Consider the following 6088-nt stretch of genomic DNA (forward strand, 5'->3'; position numbering starts at 1 on the left):
TTCATTATATACGACAGCAGATTTAAGTAGCTCTCTCTGTAGCATGTTAACCTCAGCAAAGTTCTCTCAACATTAAAGACTCCATGAATCCGCTTTGAGTGCAGTTTTCTTTTCTGCGTTGATGAACAGGAACTTTTAGTTTGGAAATTTCACAGGGATAATTCCATTTATTATTTAAATGCATATAGATGGCCTCGAAGCTAATAGACATGGACTAAAATCCACAAAACTCCTTGTGGGTTTTAAATTGACCTCTCTTTGCTGTAGTAGAGGTAAAAATGTGTTCTTTGCCCAATGTGATGTAATTTGTCATCATGCCATTTTATGTTATTTGAAGCTGTATGGTCTTTGTTTTCATTGTTCCACCATTTAAATGCTGTAATGCCAGTTAATCCCTGATTTTATCTCACACAAATCATGTTATCCTGTGTTTTTTTTTTTTTTTTTTCTTGTTTTTTTTTAATATATAACACACACACACACACACCGATTAGCCACAACATTATTAATGCCTAATATTGTGTAGGTTCCCCTTGTGCCGCCAAAACCGCACCACAATTGTTCAAAGCGGTTATCTGAGTTACTGAAGACTTTGTCAGGTCGAACCAGTCCGACCATTCTCTGTTGACCTCTCTCATCCACAAGGCATTTCTGCCCACAGAACTGCCACTCTCTGGATGTTTTTCGTTTTTTGGCACCATTCTGAGTAAATTCTAGAGATTGTTGTGTTTGAAAATCTCAGGAGATCAGCAGTTACAGAAATACTCAAACCAGCCCATGCCCACACAGCAAGGTCAATCAAGGTATGGATGGAGGACCAAAGGATCAAGACACTGTCAATTAATGAGCTTGTGAAAGCAACTAATCTCTTGGGACGATTCAAACGTATTTTTGTGGCAATCAACATTATACTACAAATGCTGTTTATTGAGCTTAACTTGTATGGAACCCGGAATATTCCTTTAAATGTTAGGCTGTTGACCGACCTGTAGCATCTTTTGAATGGATGCTTCATAGAATTCCATTGTCTACACATTTCCTTTGCTTGTTTTTACTAACTGGGGTATGGGTTGAAATTATTTTTCAAATTGTTTTTAAAATATATTTTGCAGCTGTGTGGTCTTTCTGTTTCCATTGTTCCACCACTTGGTGGAGCTCTTCCACAGGCTGTGCCGAATAGAATAAAATAACACCTTTGTGACGTTGCAACAATACCCTTAAATTATGAATGCTGGCAATCAGTATATTTAATATAGCAATTGCATATACTATTGTGTTGACTGTTTGTGTTGCAGCTTGTCTGCAATATTTCATAATTACACTTTTTTTTTTTTTTTTTAAGATGTGAGATTTCATTGCTGTAGGTTTGTGGATCATTCCTCTGGAACCAACTTGGAATAGACCGGTCAGTGTTTCCATAACTTTTAAGTAAATCGCATTCAGCTCACACTTAAATGATTATTCTGGAGTTCAAGGAATGTTCCCGGGATCAATACAAGTTAAGCTCAACATTTGTGGCATGTTGTTTACAAAAAAGAAAATCTATATACATTTGATTACAGTTTTACCCTGTAATCTGATGAATGCTGTAATGCCAATTAATCCCTAATTTTATCACGCTTCCATCATGTCAACGTGTATAATGTTTATATATACATATACACACACAAACTAGGGATGAAATTAATAATTTTTGTGGTAATCCACATTATGCTTCAAATGCAGTCGATTTGAGTGTAACTTGTATTGAACCGGAACATTCCTTTTTAATACACGTTTAGCTCTATTGACCAACTGTAGCATCCGTTGTATGGATGCTCCATAGAATTCCATTGTATGCACCTTTCCTTGTTTTTACAAATTGACAAGTTGAAGTGATTTTCTGTTGTAATTGACAGCGTGCATGACAGTTGAGCTTGATTTGTAATAAATTATTCTCGAAGTCTGACATGTCTTGTATTTATCATAAACAATACAGTATGCGTTTGCTAATTGGTTGCTTTGCAGTTATTAGGGTGCTCTGTGTGCTTCCTGGTTGCTAGGTACTTGCTTACTTGCCCAAATCAAAAGAGCCCACATCCAAGTCTTCATGATATTCTGGTCCCTACATATTTCTCCTTCAATGTAAGTGTTTTGTTTTGTTTTTTTGCCCATTTTATCATCCACCATGCATAAATTGTAAGTCTGATGGGTTATTAAAGTAATAGCACACCTTCCCTCAACAAGCTGCATGATTTGAGGCATCATTCATGTCTGTAGCACATGTGGGATGGGTTATGTGCCAAAGTTTAATACTTTGAGTTAGGGCTTTTAATAACCACTAGTTATTAGATTTTAGCATTTAAAAATCACATTCATTTTTCTTTCCATACAGCATAGGTGGATCTGCATTTTGCAAGTAATTAATGCAACATCTGTAAAGAGTCTTTTGGAAATTTGTATCTTACTTATTCTTCTCCCTACTATAACTCACTCAGTGCATCGGGGGAAATATCGTCTGTTTTGGTCCCGCATCATTGAATTTTCACAAGAACTGACAGAAATGTAGCCACGCTGTGTTATTTGCTGTAGGAAAGGGAAAAATTACCTCCAACCCCAAATAAAGTCTGTTGGAGCCCTTACCTTGGAATCCATCATCCACTGAATATATCCACCACACTAACCTAGTTGTCCTCCCCTCAACCACAAGAAAGCACATACACTGACCTGGGATGGTCTGTTCTCCCTCGCTCTTCCTCTCTTTTTGTTGTCATGTTGTCTAGTTCATTTGAAGCAACACTTAACCTGTTCCTCTCTCTCTCTCTTTTCCTCTTTCTGTCTCGCTGTGCGGTCATTAATAAATGCATGGAATATTAATGACTACACTTAAAATTATGCCTGCAGTACCATTTAATTAATATATAATGACAGATGCTGTACATTTATCACTACTCACTCCCAGTCAAGTGGCTGAGTTGAATCTATTGTAAAATTGTGTTGAATGATTCTAACAATGGAAGGAATTCCAGTATGGAATATAGATTCTATAGAAATATTTAGATTCGAAATACCAAAGTAATATCCATGTACTGATCTGTAAGACAGGATGCGTTGTTTTAAAATATAACCAATCTAATGAAAAGACCTTAAAATGCCAATCAGACAATGCATTCTTTGATGAACTATTTATTTCTGGAGAAAAGAAAATGTATAATGGTTTTTATTTTGTCAGGTTAAGTCAAGATTGTAAAACTTGCGCACAAAAATGTTGGGTGAAAGTGGTTTGGCTTAATCTTTTATTTATTTACAAAAATATGCAGTTTTAAAGTACAGTCTGTCTCTTGCACATTCATTTTAAAACATCCAGCCTCTCTCTCTCTCTCTGTGTGTGTCTGTCTGGGTCCCCCATGACTCATTTCTGTGTTGCCTCTGGCTTGTAAGAGCCATGTCGGACTCTTGCATGTGGTGGAGTGGGTTTCAGGGGCCACACACGGAGTGTGTTGTCAAATCGCACACTCCTATGTCATCAGCCTGGGTTTAATGCAGGTTTGCTATCTGTTTTCCACCACAAAATTGTCTTTCACATTGACTCAACAGAGTTTCAAAGCTCATTCTATAGGAACATTGTCCATGATTAACAAGGAAAATCCCAGAAACTGAATTTTGGCATTTTATTTAATAGATTCAGCTCCATTAAGTGTGAAATGTAAAGAAGTCTTACAATTTATCAGAATCAGGCGTTTTGGATGTCCCTAATAACATTTTAATGGGTTGGCTATATAGAAAAATCTAATTCTAATTCTGCTTTTATACTAATTCATTTACAGTATCATGCTTCACTATGTACTTTGTTACATCCCTGGACGTAATTGTAAAAAATATATATATATATATATATATAATATATATATATCTCTAACAAGGACAGAAAGAGATGTGGAAGGCCAGATGTTCAACTTAAGACGATAAGTACATGAGAGTCTCTAGTTTGAGAAACAGATGTCTCAAATGTCCTCAGCTGACAGCTTCATTGAATTCTACCCACTCAACACCAGTTTCATGTACAACAGTAAAGAGAAGACTCAGGGGTGCTCGTCTTATGGGATGAATTTTATATATATATATATATATATTTATATATATATATATATATACTGATTAGCCACAACATTAAAGCCACCTGCCTAATATTGTGTAGGTCCCCCTAATGCCGCCAAACAGCGCCAACCCGCATTTCAGAATAGCATTCTTCTCGCCACAATTGTACAGAGTGGATATCTGAGTTACCGTAGACTGTCTGGCCATTCTCTGTTGACCTCTCTCATCATCAAGGCATTTCCGTCCACAGAACTGACGCCCACTGTATGTTTTTTGCTTTTGCACCATTCGGAGGACATTCTAAAGACTGTTGTGCCAAGAGATCAGCAGATCCAGAAATACTCAAAAAAGCCCATATATACTGTATATATAAGAACTGGCCATTGGATAACCACTAATCTGAATTTTGGGGGGAAAGCATCACCCAATGATGGTCCTCTCAATGTATATGGTGGTTTGGCTGTGTTTGCGTTTCAATGTAAATGGCAAGCTGTACAATAGAGTTAATTGACCATGTAGTTTTACATTCTGATTTAAGATTTATACAAGTTTATTACGATCATCTGTCATTGAAATGTTTTTAATCTGATGTTTTCGACTAAAAATATCATCCAATATAACAACTTTATAATTGCTATTAATATCATTCACCATTGCTTCAAATTTATTAACTGAATAATGTTACACGATTGACCTCAGTATGCCAGGCGATAGATACATTGTATCCGTGATGTAAAAATTATTTATACGTCATTGGAAACGGTAATTAAATTGATAATGGTATGCACTGCTGAGCCCTGTTAACCTGAAACAAATCACCGGATAAACAAAGATGGGAAGGCCCATTAATCTACTACATGGTATTAATTAGCAGGAGTCAAACGATGTTACTGGGCTTTACATTAATACCAGATAATACATGACATGCGGAGCCAGTCAGATGGCTTTGGAGGAATTTGTGGTCAAAGACCCTCGGTTAGTTCACTTAATTGAAAAGTGAAATTAAATTATTGATTTTTGCATTTTGTCCAGACAAACGGAGGGCCATGCTGACATCTAGATATAGAGAGAGGAGTCTAGCGATGGCACACAAAAGCAAAGTGCTCCCTTGAGCAAGATGGCCCCTCACCAGTGTAGTCAAATTCAATTTGCTCAAGAGCTGTTTTAATGCCTGTGTCAGATGCTTGTCTCCTAATGCATTTTGATGAGTATGAAGACTTCTGCTCCTAATGAGGCAGCACATTGTGTGCATCTGAGCGATCTGATGGCTTATCTCTCTGAAGGAGAAACAATAACGATGCTTAAATGCCCTTGTCCTCATACACACATTTATGTGGCATAAAATCTGTTGTTTATATTATTAGTGGGACTTGTCAAGGCCAACTTTTACTAGTACTCATACTAAGGGTTAGGGACTTTATTTAAATCCCTAAACCAAGTATTAAATGTCTTCCACTGTATATATACAGCACATGTTCAGCCTTTTAAATGCATAGTTGTGAATCACAGTTGCCTTACAAAGTATTTGCCGTGTGTGTGTGTACGTTAATGTTGCGTGCTGCAAGGTAGCCCATAGTTGCCGTAGACATGGCTAGATTCAATTAAATGTCATAAGTCATTTATTAACAAACTTCAGATACACTTAAATCTATGTAGGCCACCGTCTGTATTTGAGACAGTAGCCTTGGCATTGTTGAGTTCTTTTAAGCATGCTTGTAACATTCATCCGCTTCATTATCAGAAGCTTGTGAAAGACTTCTGTCACTATAAATTCTTTGTTAAAGACCTCAAAGTGCAGTTATGAATTGTTCAAGGATTATCAGTGAGTTTAATCGTTCCATTTCCATCTGAGCGATCATTTGATGGTAATGTTCTGAGGACTGTTTTAATGATTTGGCATGCAAGCAATATTTGAAGCAATTTGTTTAATAGAAAGCTGGGTTTAGAACACTTCAGTAAACGGCAAAGACCACCTGCCAGGTTTAGCTGTCACACTCTGACATGACCTTGT

The sequence above is a fragment of the Xyrauchen texanus genome, chromosome 23 (assembly GCF_025860055.1).
Source record: "Xyrauchen texanus isolate HMW12.3.18 chromosome 23, RBS_HiC_50CHRs, whole genome shotgun sequence".
NCBI lineage: Eukaryota > Metazoa > Chordata > Actinopteri > Cypriniformes > Catostomidae > Xyrauchen > Xyrauchen texanus.